The 23,685-nt window shown below is 41.5% G+C and overlaps 1 protein-coding gene across 8 annotated transcripts in view; it reads right to left on the reverse strand.

The window, feature by feature from the left end:
• The window catches only part of FOXP1 (forkhead box P1), a 743,550-nt gene that overhangs the window by 235,672 nt on the left and 484,193 nt on the right, over nt 1-23,685 (reverse strand). The window lies entirely within an intron of this gene.

Consider the following 23,685-nt stretch of genomic DNA (forward strand, 5'->3'; position numbering starts at 1 on the left):
AGAGTTTTGACTCTTATGAAGGCTTTGACTCTTGAAAGCTTATGACCTAGAAAATTTGTTGATCTTTAAGGTATGATGGGTCTCAAATCTTGCTTTCAAAGAGTCCTAGAAGCACTTGATTGTCACTGCAATAGTGTGGTTGCAACAAGAATATTAAAATTAACCGCAAGGAGAAAATCAAAGTCCCCAAATTCCACATAGTAAGACTGACCATCCATAATGTTATCTCACTCAGCACACAAAGATCGCCGCATTAATCTTAGCTAATAAAACTGCTGCCACTATGGGTTCACTGTTTCATCCTTAACCTGGGAAAATTTGGACAATTTTTCACAATGGGAAGGGGAGCAGAGAGATCTCCAGATTGTATACAAGGCAATACATTTCATGTGAAATATCAGAGCATCTATGGCATGAATGGACATTTGTTGGCCTTGAGGGTTTTAATGTAATTAGTCAAATATATGGACAATGGCCAGAATCCCAGCCTTCTCCTGACAGAATCAGAACAGCATTCCCTAGAATAAGCTACTAGGTCATTTTGCTTTCCTAGAACTGCCTGATGAAAATACACATACGGGGTAGAATTCTAGCAGGAGCTCCTTTGCATATTAGGCCACATACCCCTGTTGTCCTCCAAGAGCTTACAAAAAAGAGCCTTGTAAACTCTTGGAGGATTGGCTACATCAGGGGGTGTGTGGCCTAATATGCAAAGGAGCTCCTGCTAGAATTCCACCCCTGCACATACCATGATATGATTGATGTTAAGGTCATATGTTATTCTCCTTCCTAGATCAGTCAGGAGCAGTGCTCCATCCATGCCATGATGTTTTGCAAACTCTCCTCACTACAGTAGGGCATGGACATCTGAATAAGGAGATCCTATGGTTAGTGGAACACAGGATCTTTTTTATGTTGTAAGATTAAACCATCTTTAACGTGTTGTATGGGCTTGTATTCTCTTCATGCCACACACCACCCCCAGACACTAAATGAAATTATTGATTTCCACGTTTCACTTAATGTATTATGCCTGAAAGGCTTGTAAAGCATTCATGGTAAACTGTGTTGCTTTTTCAGTGCTCAGGCTCAGATTGTTGTTAGAGCTCTAGATAACTGCCAGATTCATATGGGCTCTTTAATGTACCTTGGCTTCTAAAGACATTTTTTTGGGGGGGTGCTTTCTTCAGGTTTCACACACCTTAAGAATGAAACACTGTCCTCCAACTGTTAATGAAGCTTTAATCTGGGTGTTCCACAACCCAAACCTGTTTTAATCCAGAATATATATATCTGTGCTTTATCCTTAAACCATCTGAAAAAAAATCTGTTTGCTTTAAGAAGCCAAAGTGGGTTTAATTAGCCCACATAAAAGAGAGCAATAGGGAGGTTTTGCACTGCTTTCCTGGATCAGACCAAAAGGTTATCCATTACCAACAATGTTCTGTAAGATACACTCAAACACAATAGATAGCTATCTCCTATGGTATGAGGTATGGAACCTTTCTGAATATTAAATACTCATTTGAAGGTACCTTCCCTATTTGTTCTGAACACTATCTAATGGACTTGCCATCAGAACATCTCATGACAATAAATACTGTGAATTAATTGTGTACTGTTTGTGTGTGGGGGAAATAAGCCACTTCCTAAACGAATGGAGAACACACGGTTGTGTTTGCAAGCCCAAGGAGTGATTTCAAACATTGTGACATACCTGGCTGTATGGAGTAGCTGAAAACAGTATCTACAGAACAGTGCAACTCAAGTAATAGGTGTTCAGGAAACAGCAGTCAAGGAACAACCTTACGAAACATCCAGCAATTGCTGGGTTTAGATACAATAAACAGGAAAACTGCAAAATAAGGATTGGTGGTGGCAGTACCAGAACTGGAAATGCATTTAGAATTGTTGAGGAGATAGCTAGGTGCCATATACAGAAGACTGAGGGGTGGGGGTGGGGAGAGAACAAAGAGATGCATGGCATGTTTTCCCCATCCAGCTTGCTCTGAGAAGTCTGAAGCACTCACCAACATTTCAAATGCAAAAGGAGAAAAGCCTGCCTGTGGGAGCCAGAAGCAAATTAATGTCTGCAGGAGGACAGCTGGAAGCTTAGATGCCTCAAGGAGCTGCCTCTTGCTTGCTGCCTCATTGGAGGATTCACCATGGCTGGACTCAAGGGTTTCCTTGTCTCCTTGGAGACGTTCAGTACATGCGTAGGTGTTAACAGTGGGAAGAGTGAAGACTTCATTAATGTAAAACAAGAAAGAAATAGTCCCTGTGCAAGATGCCTATCACGGAAGGAGGGAGTGTGGCAACCACACTTCCTTCTGCATATGTTCACTAAGATATTTCACAAACGCCGATTACACTGCAATCTTAAATTAATTGAGGGGGCCACTGACAAGTCAGGAAGCATTAATCCGTCAGAAAACAGGAAAGGTCTGGTTATTGGACGGGGGTGGGATATGGTAAGCAAAGCAAACCAGTTATTTCAATTGGAGCTGATGGTATTTAGCAAAGGCCCAGAACATTAGTCTACCATGATAGGAGGAGAGACACAGTAAGACATTCAACTATGACACCTCTCCAACCCCGGAATATGAAATGCAGTCATTGTCATCACCAGCTCTTGTACCATTACATTCCCTGTAACTGATACTGTCAATTAGACTACAAGGGAAGATTCCATGGTCCAGTGCTACACAGCTCCCTGGCACAGTTAATACTTGCTCTAAACAGAAATTAGGGTTATTTTCCCCTTGTCTTGCATAATGTACTCAGTATTTTACAATACTTGCACTGGAGAAGAAGGCGGCTTGGCGTCTCCTAGCAAATATTTTGAAGACTATGTACATCCTGTAGCAAGATCGAGCTACGTATGTGTAGTAAGATTCAGCTTATGTATCAGTTTAAAATGTAGTTGATTAAACCAGCAATGGACAGTTTAAATTATGAGCCAGGCTTCATAGAGTAATTTTAGACATTCTTAATGATATTTTTGGACCCTCATATTCTTCTGTAAGAATTGGGAGTGGAAAGAGCACTAAGGTTTCAACAAAGACCAAAGCCATATTCAGGACAAATCTCACAGTATTTTTCACATTCTGGCCTTTACAATATGTACCCTGCAATAAATGCAGCTGTTTGCAAATATGTTTTTAGGTGAAAACTGACTAATGATTAATTAAATTAAAACAAAGTCACACATAGCTCCTACATGGATTGGCAAGTATTGTCTCAATGACAACACTATGTCCTCCACCAGGTGAACCACCAAATGTGGATGCACATCAGAAGTGCCTAGCTTGTTGCAGGGGAGGATAAGGCAATGGAACCGAGAGAGGACTTAGAAGGCAAAACTCTGAAGCACTTGCTTAATATCCTCTATTGACATGTAGCTACAGACGCAGTGCTGTAATTGTTGACCATTTCTTATTACTGTCCCTGTGTCTCCTTAGTTTCAGCTTCCAACAAGAGCAGAGGCAAGGATGTCTAGCACTTACGGCAATGCAAAGCCTACAGCAAGAACAAAAACAACAGTGACCGATTTGAATCCATCTCCTCTCTTATTTCTAACTCCTTCCTCGTGGGACTAAAATGTGCACCTCCTTTACTCTCCTCCTCTTTGAAAAAAGCCTTGACCTCATGGGCAATATGAGCAACAAATGAGAGGAAAGCAGTTACAAGGTGTAATGTGCTACTCAAGGGCGAGAGCTCAGGCCGGCAGAAAAGCTTTTAAAAACTAGGGAAAATGAAACGGGAAAACTTCAAGGAAGTGTGGACAGCAACTCTGCTTAATTTCAAATATTTGATGTGTAGAGACCTAGTCTAGTCTTCAGCTCCATTCAGATAGCATGTGAGAACATGGTGTAATTAAATGGTTTATTAATCACAGTTAGTCTTCACCATGCCCCCACTACACAGTAGCACTATGTACGTGTTACAATGAATGGACATACTTCCTGCATGCACATGCATAATCTGTTTGTAATAAAGAGTGAAACGCATGTTCACTTGACAAATGAAAACAGGGATAAGTCGCTGAAAAAACATGAGGTTTAAATCACATGATCAGTTGCATGTGCATTAAATGTAACATGAGAATTACTCAACACACATATTTAAAAAGTGTATACAGATTGTACGTACATTTGCTATAACTAGTGAACAGGGCTGAAGAAAGCAAAGCATTTGTAGAGGCAAATCAGGATATGAGTGATCGTCACTGGGGTGAATCCTGGTTTCATAAACTATCCACAGTTAATACAAACAATGATTCTGAGAGATGCTGGAACTGAGCCTTTAACTTGGAATTATTTGTAGCTGTTCTGCTCATATGGGGATTGCCTGTGGCTGTGCCTTGGCAGTGGGAAGTAGTCTGTTCAAAACTTAAAGACAGGGAGTTCATCTATGGTGGTAAAAACAGTGAGGCTTGGATCAAATTAAGTCCTAGAAGGCAGCATGAAGACAGGTAGGTTGTCAAGAAAACTACATCAAAGGGATGTTATTCATTTCCCTGTGCTGAATTCTGTTTAACACGACCCAACACTGTGTCCAGCTATACAGTCTGTTCAGCAGTTTGGAGTTACTTTGTCTTCCTCTACTTTTCCCCAAGACTGTGTCCTTCACTTCTAACCTGAGATCAATCCCACTTGCCCTGCAATTCTGAAGGCTAATCAACAGTCATTGTTCCTTTGGAGCTGAAAAATAAATATTGTGGATTAGCAAGATGACTAGTATAGTAGGAGAAAATGCCATTTCTTTCTTCCTTGCCTTCTGTATGCCATTGCAAGACTACTTACAGGGCTTTTGTGAAATTAGTTGGCTGATCTCCATTCAGCCTCAATGGTCACCAAGCCTCCTAATAATGATACTCATAGGGTGCTTTCATGCACACTAAATAACACACTTTCAATCCCCTTTCAATACACTTTGCAACTGGATTTGGCTGTGTGAAATGGCAAAATCCACTTGCAGACAGTCACTGAAGTGGACTGAAACTGAATTATTTAGCATGTGTGAAAGCAACCTCAATTTAATTTAAATGCTGCTGGAGAGAAAGGCCCAGAACTCCAGCAAGCCCTAATATTGTTGACATTCCAGCATTAAGGAGAGAATTTCAAGTTATATTGAACAACTTTCAAGATGGCTACTTGAAAAACTGAAGCTTTACTGCTGCTGAAAAAGGAAGGCTTCTTTGAGAGCCACGTGGTGCAGAGTGTTAAAGCTGCAGTACTGCAGTCCTAAGATCTGCTCACGACCTGAGTTCGATCCCCAGTGGAAGCTGGGTTTTCAGGTACCTGGCTTGAGGTTGACTCAGCCTTCCATCCTTCCGAGGTCGATAAAATGAGTACCCAGCTTGCTGGGGGGAAAGTGTAGATGACTAGGGAAGGCAATGGCAAACCACCCTGTAAAAAGTCTGCCGTGAAAACGTTGTGAAAGCAATGTCACCCCAGAGTTGGAAATGACTGGTGCTTGCACAGGGGACCTTTCCTTTCCTTCTTCTTTGATTGCTCCAAAGAAGTTATACTGAGAATCATGGGACCTGTACATATAAACTCCATGTGGGCTGGGGGGCTGTAGTAAGGAGGAACATTGGATGATATTCAGTGAAAAAACTGGTTGGATCCTACCCATTTTTTTTAAAAAAAACAAACCACTTCTGATAACCTTCAAGATCATAAACAAGATGGCATATGATAAAGCATCCTGTGCAAAAGATTGGCAGCCTCACTGCCACATTTTTTAATAAGCAAATTTGTCAGGGCTGCAGTGACTTCTGTAAAGTCTACAGGCTTCCATCTCAGCACAGAAAGCACCACAACCTTCCTTTACTATTGACATCCTGTGTAGGCTATAGGGCACAACTGCTGCAATTACAGTCCTTCCTCCAGCAAGCAAACGGCAGAAAGCAGTGGAAGTGGAAAGTTTCCCCAGAGATCCTGGGAACCAATTAACTATAGAAGGGTTTAAACACGCCCAATTAACTATAGGAGGGTTTAAACACACACAAGTGCACATTCTCTCTCTCTCTCTCTCTCTCTCTCACACACACACACACACACACACAAACACACAAAAACAACACACAGCTTTCTTCATAACTGGCCTGTGATACTCTGGGTTTGGTTAGATGACAGGCTTAATGAGGTTTAATCATGCCTCTAATTTGATCCTTTTTTTGGTGCTGGAGAATTTTGTCTAAACATTTACCCTTAACCCGCTGCCACGCTCACCCCATGGTTGATAGTTTAGTTACTGCTGCATGGTAATCACTGAGTGGCTTGTTGGCCTTCTTTTTTTGTTTTTCGTGTGTGTGCATAAGTGCAAGTCTGAAGCTCTGGCTCCTTTTTGACAGCTCTGCAAACATTCTGCCAAGTACTGTGATCATTGGTTCCTATATAACTGTACTTCTCTGTCAGAAATCACTCTCTTTCCCACCTTATCTTAACTACCTTTCTTACTCATTCCATAGGGATGTTTTTCTCCTTTTTCAGCCAGTATCATAATGCCCCTGTATAAATCAACAGTGTGGCCTCTTTTGGAGTACTATGTACAATTCTGGTCACCGCCCTTCAAAAAAGATAGTATAGCATTGGAAAAGGTCATTCAATAAAATTTAAAAGTGGGGGGGGGGGAGAAAGAAATTAAGGAAAAAGAAAAAAAAGAAAAGGTCTAGAAAAGGACAACTAGAATGATTAGAGTTGGAACACTTTCCCTATGAAGAAAGGTTAAAACACTTGGGGCTGTTTAGCTTGGAGAAACGTCAACTGAGGGGTGACATGATAGAGGGTTACAAGATTATGCATGGGATAGAGAAGGTAGAGAAAGAACTACTTTTCTTCCTTTCTCACAATACGAGAACTTGTGAACATTAAATGAAATTGCTGAGCAGTTGGGTAAGAACTGATAAAAGGAAGTACTTCTTCATCCAAAGGGTGATTAACACATGGAATTCACTGCCACAGGAGGTGGCGGCAGCTACAAGCATAGACAGCTTCAAAAGGAGATTGGAGCAGAGGTTCAGTAGCAGCTATTAGCCACAGCATATTGCAGGAACTCTCTTGTCTGGGGCAAGTGATGCTCTGTATTCTTGGTGTCTGGGACAGGCAACGGTGTGAGGGCTTCTAGTGTCTGGCTCCACTACTGGACCTCCTGATGGCACCTGGGGTTTTGGCCACTGTGTGACACAGAGTGTTGGACTAGATGGGCCATTGGCCTGATCTAACATGGCTTCTCTTATGTTCTTACACTCTCCATAGGGTTTTCCCACCAGAGCAATACTATGAAGTGGCTTGGAGTAAAGTTCTGGGGCTGGAATCCTGGCCACCAATATGAAAGTCTAAATACAGACTATTTCCAGCACTGTCCCACCCCAAGATATAGTAGAAAGGGTCATTTGTCTTGAATGTGTTGCTCTTAAACACCCCTCCCCCAGGGCTCTGAATCCTGATGGAATATTTGGGCACTGAAACAAGCAAGTGGCGAAATGTGACCTGGTGCCAATATATGGGTTTGCACACATCGCTGACTCTTTTTTTTTTTTAAGGGAGCAAAAATGAAAGGGAAGATGCAGACTTCCCAACAGACATTGCAATGGAGAGTTCAGACATCTGGAAATGCAAGTTGAAAGCAGAGAAAACCATAGCCCAAGACTTTCACCAGTGTAAACAAAAAAAACCAAATCAGAGAGAAGTGAGAACAGGAGGGCAACAACTGTGGGATGTGCTAGGATGATGCTGTCTGATTGGTCGTTTTCGCACTCACCTCCAGCCGGCGCGACCCCCCTCTTCACCGCGCAGGATCTGTGCAGATTTCGCACTAAATGCCACGGAGCAGCCTTTTGCGCCGGAAACTCCCGTCACAAAAGCCGCGCAAATGCCAAACTGCTTTTTGGCGATTTACGTTTGAGCGGCTTTTGCGCCGGGAGTTTCCGGCGCAAAAGGCTGCTCCGCGGCATTTAGTGCGAAATCCGCGCAGATCCTGTGCGGTGTAGAGGGGGGTCGCGCCGGCTGGAGGTGAGTGCGAAAACGACCATTGTGTATTTTAGATCTGGAGGAGAAAAGCAACGACATCAGATCAAACAGCATGTCTGATCATACCTTCTCTATTGCTAGAATAGCATCTAGTGGTATAGATGAGTTTACAAAAAGGCAAGGCACATATATCTGAGATGGGCTCTCCTTCCTTGGAGGTTTTTAAACAGAGGCTGGATGACCACCTGACAGTAATGCTGTTCCTATGAATTTAGGGGGAAGTATTTGTGAATTTCCTGCATTGTGCAGAGGGTTGGACTAGATGACCCTAGGTCCCTTTCAACTCTATGATTCTATGATATAGTGGCACTGTGAGACAGTCTGGTGTAGCAGTTAAGAGTTTCAGAATAGGATCTGAGAGATCCAGCTTTGAAGCCCCACTCTGGCATGGAAGGTTACTAGGTGGTCTTGGGCCAATCACTCTTCCTCTTGGTTTGTTGTGAGTAGGGCCTTTTTTCCTGGAAAAAGAGGTGCCAGAACTCTCAAGAGGGACATGAAGGAGGAACACACAGGTGCCCCTCATTAATTTTTAAACATTTCTTGACAATTTTGTTTCCACAAAGAGGTTCCAGAACTCCATTCTGCCATGTTCCCCCAGAAAAAAGCCCTGGTTGTGAAACAATTTTCCCTTTAAGCTGCAGAGTCTTGTGAGCAAAAATTCTACTTTGTGAGCTCCTGGCATTAAAGTTGTGAGCTACTACACAGATTATTGTGCTCTGGGGTCATCTTTCCTGAGCTAGGACAAAAATGTGTGAGCTAGAAGCTAAAAATCTGTGAGCCAGCTCACGCTAACTCAGCTTAGAGGGAACACTGTGAGTGATAAAATGGAAGAGAATGATGTAAGCTGCTATGAGTTCTTACTGAGGAGAAAGCCAGGTATAAATGAAGTAAATAAGTATCAGCCACTTTAATATGGGCTACTTTCAGAGGACCCATGCCGATAGCTAGGAACAGTTTGCATGTGTGAACCAGCCACTTTCCCTTTCAGTCTCTCACTTATGGGAGGAGTTTCAATTTGTACACAGAGAGAGCTTTCTGTCAATTTTTTTAATTGATGCAGACACCTTTGGAAGCTGCACACTGAAAGGATTACACGGAGAGAAAACAAACAGTTGGTTCACAAGTGTGAACTGTCCTGTGGTGTCTCTGAAAACTTCAACTGATGGAGTCTCTTGCTGGGTGGGAAGAAAAAGCAATCTGTACTATTAAAGCTTCATGAAGCATCTGAGGGTTGGCCACTTTTTGAAACAGGAGGTAGGAATGGACAGAGCACTTGTCTGATCTTATGTTCACAAATGTCCAAACTTCAAAATCTCTCAGTGAGATCCACCACTGGCAGGGAGTAACACAGAAGATGCTGAAAAGGCAGAATGTCCCCCTCCCTCTTTTGCTCCAAAGTCGACCCATGAACATAATCTGGGTGTCCTGCCCCATTCCCCAGACATCATGACCTTAACTCTAGATAACATAACTGAGGTATAACAGCCAGTCACTTAATATTATCCAAGGTGGATCTAAAACGTGCATTGAAACTAAAGGGCAATTCTAAGAAACAACAAAAGATTCTGAAAAGATCTATTGCATTTATCTCCATCCACCCAATGTGAAACTCCTTTCATGTCAATTCTAAGTCAGTGAATCAACTAAAACACATACAATATCTTTCCTAAGGACTAGGAATTCACTTGTGTGCACGTGCACATGCATGCGTGTGCGCACACACATACACCTTGTTTTCATTCTTGATAGCAATTTAGATCATAGGGTTTTATCCCTCCCAGAAGAACTGCTTAATATTCTCCCGAGCTATCATTAAGGAACACCACACTATACACAATGAGATTCACAGAAACTGTGTTAAAAGAGAGGGGTGCCTGTAATAGGTTTAACATGGTTGCAAGCTCCACACGCGCACTGGAAACACTTAGCAGCCGATAGGGGTGACAGAATAACTGCGCTGTCAATATTTTGCTCAGAAGTCAGCATCCATCCTTCCATGAGATTGCAAGTACTTCTCATTTAGACAAGCACCTAACTGATGTGTTAAAAGGGGGGGGGGGGGGTACGACATTTTGTGTGAAGGTAGAGAGGCAGGCACAGGACTGCAATAAACCTAGCCTAAGCCCAAATGGTTGGCAATGTTATCTATGGAAACATTTCACTAGAAGAGTATACAAAACAGCAGATTAATGTTCGGTTTGTAGCCATGTGAGTTTTCCGAAAGCGGAAGCCACTGAACACACACACACACATAAAAAGTGTTAACTCACTTAAGCCTTTATTTTTATACAATTTTATGTGACATAATTTCCCCTTATTAATTTTTTTAGAAAACAAAAAACAATGCTTTCATTATTTTCTGTCTATCTTTTATTAAGCCATAAAGAAAATAGATTGCTCATATGTTTATTTGCTTGAGCTACTCCCTTTTCCTTCTGATAAATAATCAAGTCTGCCATCCAGAAAAAACAAAATCAGTGAGTTGGGAAATCTAATGGTCATCAAAGAGGCTGAAATATTAAGAAAGGCAGCAGACTACTGTTCCTACAGTGAGTTGTGCTTCCCTACACCTGCACTAACATCTGAGTAAATAACTTTAGTCAGTCTTTCCATTTCCCCCATGCAATTACTGTTAAACAAATTGTCCTTAAGGCAGTGGCAAACATCCCCCCACCCCCTGGCTCTCCTATTTTAAACTTCTGAAAATCGCATACAAAAAAGTGAATGCCCAAATGTTTAAACCCACACATTCTCAAATATACAGATACTACCAGTTTGTCAGATTATGCAGCTTGATTTGTCTGTCTCTATCCTCAAGGGTCTCACTCCTTAGAGTTTCAAACATCTCATGGGGTTCATATATATATTTTTTTTAAAACCTCCCTGGAGACTTTTTTTCCCCAGTCTGTGCACTTTCCATTTCCTCACATTCTTTATGGCAATAACATGCCTGCTTCAAACAACTGGATAAAAGTTACCTCTCAATCTTGGTGGACTTTCTTAGAAGGTAAAGGAAGAGGCAAATGAACATGACATGATTTACTAAGCCACATGACCCAAAAGGGTAGAGATGACACATCTGTTACAACACGAGCTACAGTTACCATTTGACATTATCTCTGGATATTATCAGGTGTCATAGATTTAACAGAGTCCAAAAAATCTACAGCGAAGTCCCTGATGTGAAAGTTAGCAACCACTCTCAAAACATTCAGCCTGCTTGCTTGTCCTCCCCACGCACCCCCTCCTTTTTGTAGTGCCAGAAGTCTAGACAACAGTCATATGAATGAGAGAACAGCCAGGCTTGTCTCAGCAGCCCTGATTTTTATTAGCATTAAATCTGTACAAACATCAACACAACCATTTCACAAACGGAGAGACAATCACAATGCAAACATTTTGGAACAAGCAAAAGACAGACACTGCTGAATATGCAGACCCATATCCCAGCCTACCCTCTTCTTTGGCTGCTGTTCCTTGTAAACTTGAGGCAATTACATATGCACATACATACAAATACACTACGATCCTACACGTGTTCTAAGAGAAAGTCATCCTGCATCTCTACAGCTCGGGACCTCCTGAGCTATACGCTTGAAAGCAACAGAGGACCCGAAAGGAAATTTTTTAAATAGTTACTAGAAACCAGATTCGTTTCATCTTGTTGCCTTGCCCGACAAGGCAGTAAACAACATGAATCATCTTATTTTTCCTCTAGAGGCTCGGCAATTAAATGTTCCTACAGCAAAAGAATTAGTCTGAAAGCAAGATACCAAGTTAAAAGTTCACTATGGCTACACGTGCCCAACCCCTTCTCTCTCCCCCCTCCCTAACATTTCAATGAAGAATATGGGAAGTTTAACAGAGCGAGAGCCCTTACTGTCTCTAGTTTTCCGTCTTCTTGCTGAAGATGTGCTCTGGCTGTTTCTCTGAAGCAGGGGGTTGAAGAATGGCAAAAAGATGTTTGAATAAACAGGAAGTGCTGTGCAGCTGAAGCACACACTGAAGGGAAAACACACTGGAGCACTGCCCTTTGTAGGCAACCACGGGAGGCTTGCCTCCACAGTAGCAAGTCTGCTTTTATGAAATGACAAAGAAACCACAAGAATTTAAGCAATCCCCCCAACCCGTCATAACCACCACCCCCCTCTGCAAAAACCTGAAAGATCAGCTGGAGATTGCAGGTAATTTCCAAGTTGTGCTTAACACTCCACAAAAATTATATTAATTCTACCCTATTAAAGCAGCTGGCCCACAAGCCCCCCCTCCAAAAGGCAATATAACTAGACGAAATAGTGGCAAACACATCTCAGCAATGCATCTAGGCAAATTCTTTATTTGTACATACTTTTGGAAAGCTTGTTTTTTCACACTTGTTGCGGTACCCATGCACTTATGTCAATAAATGTCTAAAATTGGCCAGACTTCAGAATGAATATTCAAATTCCTAATGATTTCCCCCTTTAAAATAAATTAGACTTCTGAATCTAAGATGTCAGAAATGTGTGCATTCAAATATATTCCAGTAGATGCATTCTCTTTCTTACATTGTACCTTTCAATCTCTAAAACAAAGTGCCTATTTGAGTCCAGATGACTAAGTAAACCGTCCCCCCTTTCTCACACTCCCTCTCCCCCCCTCCTTCCCCAGCCTCAGTTATCAAAGTCCTGTCTTTTGACATAGAGGAAGAATGACAGAGATATTGTCAAGAAAAGTAAACTGGGGATGGCGCTTGAAGGCAGCCTGGAAGGAGATGAACAGTCAAACAGCCATATTCAATAACGGTAGGTTTTTTAAAAAAAGAAAGAAGAAGAGGGCTCCTTGAGAAAATGTATTTCTGTTTTGGCAACGCATGCTACAGCCACTGATATTTGTTATTTAGCATGTAGTCTTGGACTGTCTGTCATTCCGGGTGCTAATGCTCAGCTGAAATAACTCATTGGGAGCTGTCAGTGGGATGTTTACACAGGACCAAATCTTTTCTTCATACAAGGAAATTTTTTTTGAACACTGGAATTCATCTTCTTTTGATCTCACATTCAAAGCAACAGCAGCTTGATAGACATGCAAGTCTGAAAGCAAATCCAGACGCTGGAGATAAACCGCCAGAGTATGACAGGCAGGAGCATCTAAAGCTTATAAAAATGAAGAGAACAGCATGTCGTCTGAGTATTACAATAGCAGAAATCAAGAGACATATTAGGTAGAACTGATCAGCCACAAAAACCGTTCAAAAGACAGATCATAGAAACAGAAAGACGCGGCTTGGGGGGGGGGGAGGGAAGAGAGTGAATGGGAAAGATCTGCTTTAAAGAGACATCCCCTTTCCTCTAAGTACCACACTGTTTTTCTGCTCCTGGCACGTAAATGTGGAGGGAATTTGAAGGTTTCTTGCAAAGAACCTTTTTTTTTTTTTCCTAAACTCAGAGTTCTCACCATAAGCTCACCAGTTATTTTTTAAATTAGGCTTCTCAATTATGTAGGCTAAACAATTTTAAAAAATGGGATTTTGCACCTCCCTCTTTTGCTGTAGATGTTCCAGAATGGTTATTTCTAGGAACTTGTGATCTAAAACAGTGAAGCATCCTTCAGTGCCCAGTGATTCCAATGGGACTTAGAGCACACTCCGCTATCTATCGGTTGCACCAACAGTTGAAGTACCGTCAGAACTCAATAATTCTGAAATTACTTGGACGGTACTTATTTTTGTCTCTTTGCCCTTAAGAGCTCCACGTCTTCAAAATGGTTTGGCAATCTGATTGGCTGCTAGGTTCTCTCTTCATCATCCAAAAAAAGACCTTAGTTTTGTTAGCAGGTATTACTTAGATTGGACTATCCCCGAGACAGTTAAATACCAGAAATGAAAATGCTTATGTGGAAATGATCACTAAAACTTTCTTGGAGGAAAACCCATACATTTTTAATTCCTCTCACCTCCCCCCCCCCTTTTCCTGTAAGCCTCTTACTTTAATTGAAGTTGGTGAATATAATGAAAAAGTAATTCTCAAACAATTTTGTACTTAGAGATGTTTGTTAACAAACACCGAATGAGAAGGCAGTGGTTAGGCTAAAGGGCAGCAGAATTCCACATTATAATTTAGCCTGTGGTTATTTCTGATTAAGAACACCCTCCGGGACAGCAAAAAGCAAGATCTTCTTTTGCAGCAGGCATAGCTTTTAAAATTAGCCTCTTCTGCATAATAAGTCAACAGGAGAAAAATAAAACACTGTGAATTTAAAAGCTGCATTAGAACAATGTAAAGTGTTGTAGTCACTTACATTACACTTTCTGGGGAGGAATATCGAAAACCCCTCCCTATTCATGACTAACACACACACACCCCATCCTGGGAAACATTAAAATAGAGGAAAATGCATTCTGGGTGCTAAAACTGTTATAATAAAGTCACCTTCTGTCATGCTTATGTAGCTATCTAATGAGCTAAAGGCTGATTATTTATCTTTAAACTGTACTAGTTTAATCTTTTAAGGTCACCACTAATCTGCTTCAACCTTAAAGGGAAAAAAAAATAACGGCTTTCAGGACTTGCTGCTAGAAATCACTAAACCTGGGGCTGAATGTCATTGGGACTGATGCCTTTACCTGAAGAAGCTTGCTGTGCAATGTAAACATCGAGCGTAAATCCTCCTGTAAATTAGAAGCAAGTGAAGGCCTTCATGCTGTGAACTGAGTCAGTAAATGAGACCAATATAACATCATTCCAATAGAATAAATAATTATCACTTTAAAGCCATGTCGCTATCCTTATTTTTCTCAAATATGTGACTAAGACCAGATTACTCTTCTTGGTAATAATGATTTTGTCTAACTGTCCAACTACATTATTAAGTAGCAGGATTGTGTGTGTGTGTGTGTGTGTGTGTGTGATGGACACAAAAGAATGGTGACCAGTCTGTATTCCCTAGGTGCTTCATTTTTCTTTTTTTCTGTTTTACCTTCAGACTTCTTGTGGACTTGAATGTCACCATGGACCTTGAATGTGAAATAGCTTCAAGCTAATAGCTCTAATTGCTTGAAGATGTGCAGGCAGGTGAAACCTGATCCCCCGGCCACTGTAGAGACCAGGAACAACACAGGAATGTTTACATAGTGGGTTTGAGTTTAATAGACAGTAGAGCTAGGTTTCAGACAGCTAGCAAAAACACAGCCAGTAGGTGACCTCTTGGTATAGCCCCTCCTTTGAAAAAACAAAACTGCAATCTTTATTTGGTTAAAAAGGCAACATTATAAATACCAAGGTTACCTTCCTGTTTTTGGAAGTAGTACAGGATGAAATTTTAACAGTACATAAACTAAAAGAGACACCTTATGCACCAGGGATACATGAGATATAAAGTGTGTTATTTGAATTTTGAGTGATTTTTTTTCTAGTTGGCATAGGAAACATCACACATACCTCCCTTGCCCATCAGCAGACAGCTCTATACATTTGGTCCTATTCTGTGGAGAACACAGGATTATCTGCTTACTTCCTGCGGTTAAGGTCCCTGACACCCAATCACATTCCAAACTCAGGTACTTTTAATTGTTTGGGTTTTGTTGTGAAAAAGAAGAAAGTGAGCAGCCGTGGTTTGAAGCTATATGTTCCTGCTGGGCATATTAGGTTGCTCAAAAAAGAACGGTACAGTGCTTTGGCTTGCTGTTACAGCTATGTATACCGCACACCATCTGAAGATAAATAAACAGGAGCACGGATGTTTTTTTTAAAATATATACATTTTAAAACACAGGTATTCAACATTATTGAGTATTGGCACCTTTTTAAACACAAAAAGCACTAGATAGGACAGTCAGTAGGGACATATTGACAGTGAAAAAGGCTCAAATGTGCTTGGGAGTTAATGCTTCTGACCTAGGAATTGTATATTCCAAGTATATTGGATCTGTCTGTAGGTACTTTGTACTGAAAGAGAAAGCAGTGTTTACATGCTGCAAATCCTATCAATTGCCACTTAATTCAGAAGATGCCCCCCCCAACCTTAATTTGGCTGACCTGACCACATGGATTCAAGCTAAGGTTACCTTGAGGTTGGCCTACTCTAATGTACTATCCATGGGTTTATCTTACAGACAACTCAGAAACTCCAGCTGGTACAGAACATTGTGGCCTGGCATTAGGTGCTAAATGGAATATGCAAGGCTATTTTTGAGCAGGAACATCCAGGAACGCAGTTCCGGCTGGCTTGGTGTCAGGGTGTGGCCTAATATGCAAATGAGTTCCTGCTGGGCTTTTTCTATTAAAAAAGCCCTGGGAATTCACATATCACTCCCACTCCACAGACACTCCTTACCAACCAATTATCCAAGCTCAATTCAAGGTTCTAACTACTTCCTAAAAAGCTATGTCGTTGGGCTCATTGCAGAATGAGCAGAACTGCTCATTGCAGAACTGCTTCTCCTGTTATATTCTGCAATGACAATTTTGTTCGTCACAGCAAAGCCACCCAGCAAACAGATAAAATTGGCAATTCCCCATTTACACACATTATCTATAGTGGCTTACATATTATGGCGTGGTCTACCCAGGGCTTTTTTTGAGCAGGAACACACAGGAACCCAGTTCCGGCTAGGGCTGCCAAGCTTACAGACCGGATGGGGGTTCTCCAACTTGGGAGATCCCCAACCCACTGGCCCACATTGGGCCAGCAGGGGGATCCCTTCCCGACATTGCAGATGCAATGATGTCACTTGCAAGTGATGTCATCATGTGGTGACATTGTGCAATGACTGCTCTAGGAGCTTCCAGGAAAACTCTATGGTTTTTCTGAACACTCTAGCAATTTGGGAGGGAAACTCTATGGTACATGTGAGTAATGTCATTGCGCTGTGCGCATGCGAAATATTTCCCTGCCAGAGGCCGTGGGGGACTTGGCAACCATAGTTCCAGCTGGCTTGGTATCAAGGGGTGTGGCCAAATATGCAAATGAGTTCCTGCTGGGCTTTTTGTACAAGAAAAGCCCTGGGTCTGCCCATGCTTCTATCATTTCACAAAATGTGCAAAACAGAATTTTCAGGAGGACATTCTTGTAGGAGCAGAGTTGTGAGCTGTGGTGTAATGGATCAGCTTGAGAGGTGTCTTCAGTTTGGCATGTGCGTGTGTGTTTTCTTCCAGGTCTTCAATCCCAGTCTTACTGAATTATGTTATTTTTGATGCATCTTTACTATTAAGATCCAAATGTTATCATATTTTGTAATCTGCTTATTAATTGAATGGTTTCATGATACTTGTCTGCCTTGAATCCCAGTAAGAAAGGTAGACTATAAGTGAAAATAAATAAATTGTGCATTATTGTTGTTGTAATTGTTTTATTGCCTTTTAAAATGTTTTAATTGTTGAAAGTTATTTTGTGCTTATTTTATGTTGCAGTGGCTACACTTTTTCTTCATTTCATTTTATTTTTCAGGACTTAACCCTGGCATTCACAAAGACAATAAGACAAAATATTTTTCATGTGCTGTGACTGAGAAATTTAGCCCTGATAACTGAGAATGGGATATGAATATATCACATAGAGATGGGATGGAAAACACTGCAGTGTGGTCGTGGTGAGGTTTTTATCTCCAAAATGATATGATTTTCTGAAGATACTGACTTGAAACCTGGGGGAGAAGAACTGTTTCATTTTGTTTTTAAAGACTCGTGGCATAATATAACTGGCAAAAGCTGCAACAGGTAAGATCCTGAGTGTCAGAAATGGGCCTGCCACTTAATCATTGTGAAATGGTAGAGGGCGAACAATCATATCAAGAGGAGGCGAGAAGAAGTTCTGAACCCTTTCCTCATCTATGCCTCTCCTCCCCACAATGCTTTTTATTTTTTTCTATTAAATTCCAAGACCAGAAGCAGCCAGAAAAATGGCTGTAAAAAGTAATTTCAGGTGGGAAAGGACTGGTTGGGGAAGGATTCCATGCCTAATCACAGCCTCAATATGCTTTAAATCACTTCTTCTCCCCCACACACACTCTGTGCAAACAGAAGATCCCAGATTCAAATCCTGACATCTCCAATAAAAGGAAAGCAGGGAGTAGGACATTGTCTCAGACTTGATTAGCTTTTGAAAGTCACAGCAGACAATATGGAAATGCAGTCTCATTCAGCCAAGCTGAGCTTCATACACTGATCCCACACCCTCCTTTATAGCCATTCAGAGGCAGCTCTGATTCTGGCACACAGGTTTGCTGCTGTCATGCTTTGCAGAATCCAGGCCAAAGAAAAACAAAACCACTTTCCATGAAGCAGCCATACACCACCATACATTTGAACATGCCATTTCACAATTTCCATGACAGAAACAAAGAAAACAAAATGCAGTGCAATGCAATAAAAGTATTCCTGCTAGAGGTCAAAGCACAAAAGGTGTTTACCAGAGGTATTGTCTAGAAATTAAACACTGCAGGTTGGCAATATATGTTTTTGATTATATTACTTTGACATGTGCTGCAAAGTCCTAAAACATGAATAAATGGAATATCAAGAGGCAGCATCAGGGGAAGGCCTCGGCCTCTATGGTCTGCAGTTGGCCCTCCAAAGGAACTGGTAGGTCACTGTGTGAGACAGGATGCTGAACTAGATGGACCACTGGTCTGATCCAGCAGGGTGGTTCTTATGTGCTTAAATTTGCTGGAAGCTCTAATATACTGCCAGTTCTCTGACAACTAAAAAATAAAGGAAGGTACAGCATTTATTGCTGGACTGTGTTTGATGAAAAGCCAGAAGGATGCATAGGGAAAAGGGCTGCATAAAGAAAATGGCAGGAGAGGTGGCAAATATTGGCTCTGAGAAGGGAAATGAAGGTGGGGAGTCCTGTAATATGCCAATTTCCAAAAAATTGAGAAAACAATGGATGGTCTGAGATGGTGGTTGCAATGCCATGTGATACTTATTTCCAAGTTAGTTGCATAAATCATGCTCATGGTTAGATAAAATAGCAATTTCATTTTAGAAAGCTGAAAATGAGGGGAAAAAGGGGGAAATCATAGTAAAGAATACAGATGCAAACATTTTGAATGCTCTATACCGAGTCTTTTCTGTTAGTTACCAAATTGAGTTTTGTTATTATTAATTTTGCTATTATTCATAAAATAGTCAATCAGTTAATTAACTTCTTAGCTGAAGATTAACTGGACTTTGAATACCTCTAAGTCTTCTACCATTTGGGAGTCTTGTGAACAGGCCTACCCATTCAAAAGTGGAAAGTGGTAACACGGGTGGCCAAAGTTGTGGCTCAGGAGCCACATGTGGCTCTTTCACACATATAGTGTGGCTCTCAAAGCTCCCACCGCCACACTGGCTGGCTTGGAAAAGGCATTTGTCTCTTTAAATCGCTTCTCCAAGCCAAGCCAGCTGGCAGCTTGGAAAATGAATTTAAAGTTAAAATTGCTTTCTTTCCACCTCTCCCTCCCGCTATTTGCTTTCTTCCCTCCCTCCCTTCCTTCCGGCTCCCAAACATCTGAGGTTCATGTCTTGCAGCACTCAGATATCTGATGTTTATTATATAGCTCTTACTTCAATAAGTTTGGCAATCCCTGATGTAACACATGGATCTCATCTGCAATTAGAACTTTGTCACTTTATATATTTTGTTTTCCCAAGAAATGATAATACAACACATACACATACCCCTACACTATATATAGTGGCCAAGAGAATGTTTAAAAAGAAGTATGTCAAATAGGAAGCCTTACTTAGTCCTGGAGAGTAGCAGTAGTCACAGTGGCAAACTATAACTCTAGTAAACAGTTTGGCTCTTTCTAGTCAGCATTATCAAATGCTTCCAGACAGTGTGTGAGAGAGAAGGTCTCCAAAAAGATTTCCAGTGATGGAAGATTCTCCCCTCCTCCCCTTTTGGCAACTGAAAAGGGTTCAGTATTGAAAAAAACAGTGACAATTTAAAGATTTAGTATAAACTCGCTCAAGCCTGTGGGAGGAACACTAAGTGAAAAAAGTAAACACGGTCCTCCCAAGTAGTTCCTTTCTAAGCTATACACACAGACTGTGCCTGGTACCGCAAGGCTGCCCTGCGTATTGAGGAGGTCAGCTAAGCTATGCTAAACTGACAGGTTCCGTTTACAGCAGGGCCAGCACTTTGTTTGGATATACTGGCCTTGGTCACCGCCAGCTTAACAACAGATGGCTAGAAAACTTTCATTATGTTGCACAAGGCTGAACTGCAAACAATCACGGCAAAAACTGTGAAAAGTTTAACTCCCTCTCAGCCAACTAGAAAATAGCTGGCGATCAAAAGGGAACAGGCACAGGAAAGACTGGGCGGGGGGGGGGGGTGGGCAGATGAGGTTTTTATTGCAACTGGCAAAAATAGGCAAAGTGTGCTGTTCAAGGAACGACAGTGAGAGAGAATGATTTTTCACAGCTATGTATGATCCACTGGATGCACCCCAGCAAGAGCTGTGCAACTGCAACTGCAACTAAGAACTCATCCAGATAGCAGCTTTCATATTTGTTGTGGTGCAATAAATCCTGGTTCAACCCTGTCCCTGAAATAACATTCTATATTACACTCAGGTTCAACCTTGATTTTATCTTGGGTTATTTTTCCTTTCTATACTACAGTGAGGTCACCCTGTGCCCCCCCCCCCAGGTTGTTACAACGCTGTTTTCTCACAGGCTATCCCGGGTTATATCAGTGTAGACGCATAACTGGGTTTTTAATCTTTTAGCCTCTGTTATCCCTTTTCCTGCACTTTCACCAGTTGGTGCTTGACAGTTTGTGTGAGGTTTTCTTTTTGTAGGAGGGTTCTATTAGCTATTTCCCTCTTTTTTTTCTTTGTTGTCCATTTTGGATTCCGCACCGTGCAGCTGCTACCAACAACCCATTTTCTTTTGTGTTTGGGTTGTGGCTCCTTCAGAAGTGGGCAGGGGGATGGGAAGGCTGGCTTCTACCCTCTTCCACATTGGATGGATTTGAGGGACTGAAATGTGGTGCTGGTGCCCCCCCCCTTGATTGTGAAGAAGAGAGCTGAGTGGGCAGCATATGTCAAACTGCCAGGATATTCTTCTCCCGTCGGGGTGCCTTCCTCCATGAAGCTCCCCTGCCTTGCTTTCTCCTGTATTGATCCCCAGGGTTTTGGATTGCTGGGTTCCAAGTCTGGCTGCCCCCTGGTACTCTGGAGGCCCCTCTACCAAACAGAGAAAATCCTCCCCTCACTCACCCTCAGGATTCCCTACAGAGAGAGCTGTTCCTCTCCCTCCCCCTTCCACCTTTCCCGGTGTTGATGACTAGAAGTTGAAATGTAGTAGTAGTAAAAGTAAACATTGGATTTATATTCCACCCTCCACTCCAAATCTCAGAGCAGCTCACGATCTCCTTTACCTCCCCCCCACAACAAAAACCCTGTGAGGTGGGTGGGGCTGAAAGAGCTCTCCCACAGGCTGCCCTTTCAAGGACAACTCTGTGAGAGCTATGGCTCACCCAAGGTCATCCCAGCAGCTGCAAGTGGAGGAGCGGGGTTCTCCCAGATAAGAGTACACACACTTAACCACTACACCAAACTACACCAAAATGTAGAATTAATAATCTGGGACTGGCAGGCAATTTGAACTGGGACAATGGAGGTGTAGACAAAATAATCAGGGATAAATGAAAGGTAAATAGTCCCGAGTCAAACTCTGAAAAAATCCAGGTTTAGGTCTTAGTGGGGAGTTACCCTATGAGAAACATCCTAGGGAGAGACAAGTATGTTTTTACCTGGTGTATCCCTTGTAAGGGATATCTCTTTGTTTGAGCTATCCCTTGTAAGGGAACAAGCTGGCCATGCAGGCTGCATAGCAGGGCCCAGCGTGTAAATGGGTGCTAAAGCAGAGCTACCACTCATGAAAAGTCCTTATGAGCATAGAGACTAGGGAGGGAACCTGGTTTGCTCCCCCCTTAGTACTAACAAGCAGTACAACAGTATACAAACAAGGGTCCCAGTTGATATTCAGTGCTAGCAAAAGAGAAGAAGAGAATTCAGGGATTGAAGAGAAGTTCTTCTGCCCATGTTTCTCTTCTTTATTTCTCTGTTACCTTTCCTCCATGGAGCTTAGGACGGCACACCTGGGTGCTACTACATTTTACTTTCACAATACCGTGAGATGAGATGAGATGAGTAGACAATATGATCACCCAAGGTGAGCTTCATGGGTAGCAAGAGTTCAAACCTTGGTCCAAAGTCCACCACACTAAATACTGTTGCATACTGCCTCCTAGTAACCATTCCCAACTTGTTAACATGCACTCATCACAGGTGCCAAACTGCAAGAGGTCAGTGATGGATTCCTGAGTGTTCTTTGCCCTGCCCCCTTTAAGAACTGCTTCCATCAAAAAGGGAGAATTTGACAATGTCAATTCTATTAGGAGTGTTATTTGATAAACCAAATCATGCTGACAGGTTCTGACAGTTGACCTCAACTTTAGAAAAGTTATGGGAAGTACGCTGTTTTTGATCTCATGAATGAGGAGCACTTTAGATGGCATTTCGCTTCTGCAAAGTACCCCACACTTTCTTGGAAGTCATTGTCAAACACTATCGCTTGCTTATAAGGAGAGGCTGCCAAAGAATCTAACACCCAGATTTAAATATGATTTAACCAAATCTGTATATAATTTAAATATTCATTACTTCAATTTGATTCATGGGCACCCTAATATTGTCTAATGCTCCGAGGCTGGTTATAAATGCACCTTGTGAGGTTTAATTCAATTGGCAATCTCATCACAAGTAACACGTTCTTCCATATTATTGAAGAAATGAACAAATCTGTTTTTTTCCACAAACGTATTTTAGAAGCGACTCTTTCCTGTTATTGAAAGAAAATTGTGTTTATTACTCCTTTAGCATAGTGTAAACTCATAAACGTCAACAGAGAGTACAAGGAAAACTGTCAACTAAATATTGTTTCCTTCATGAGCTGCTCTTCCAAGTCAATTACGCCTTTCAACTTCTGGGGCATTGTATGATAAACTGGCAGTAAAAATCATTCACATTAATATACCATGGTGCCTTGCCTGCAAAAGGTAATTAAAGAAGTAAATGACTCATAAGAATAGACATATTAGCTGCAAAATGAAAGGCAACTGAGCTGCCACATGAAAATATGTACCATTAAGATACTGCATTTTCATATTCCTGTAATCAGCTTCAGTAGACTAATGCTTATTTAATCCAGTTCTCTGCTAAGTCCATCAACAACTGTTTTTTGCTGTTTTCTCCTTGACTGAACATTATGTGTGCAGGTTTGGAATAAATACTGCTATGAGATTTTTGCATACTCAATTGAAGAACAGGTTTTTACATGTCTTTTTTAACAAATGAAACTATTTCTCCTTCTGTCTCTCTTTACATAGAGGCAAGTGTAATATTTCGTAGCCAGGCAAGATTCTACCCCATTGCAACCCAGTATTTACATTTTCTGATCCATATACTATTGGCGTAAAAGAAAACTTAGTTGTGCTTTCTTTTGCCATTTTTTGAAGCTTTCATTAACTCATTTACAAAACTTTTTATCTGTTAACAAGTCCTTTTGTTACAGCTAGGAAAAGATTTTCAATTTATTTTAATCCACTGCTTAAAGTCACAATTTGAGACGGTTTGGGGAGCTTAAAAAAGATTGGAACCAGCTAGTTT

The sequence above is a fragment of the Heteronotia binoei genome, chromosome 5 (assembly GCF_032191835.1).
Source record: "Heteronotia binoei isolate CCM8104 ecotype False Entrance Well chromosome 5, APGP_CSIRO_Hbin_v1, whole genome shotgun sequence".
Classification (NCBI taxonomy): domain Eukaryota; kingdom Metazoa; phylum Chordata; class Lepidosauria; order Squamata; family Gekkonidae; genus Heteronotia; species Heteronotia binoei.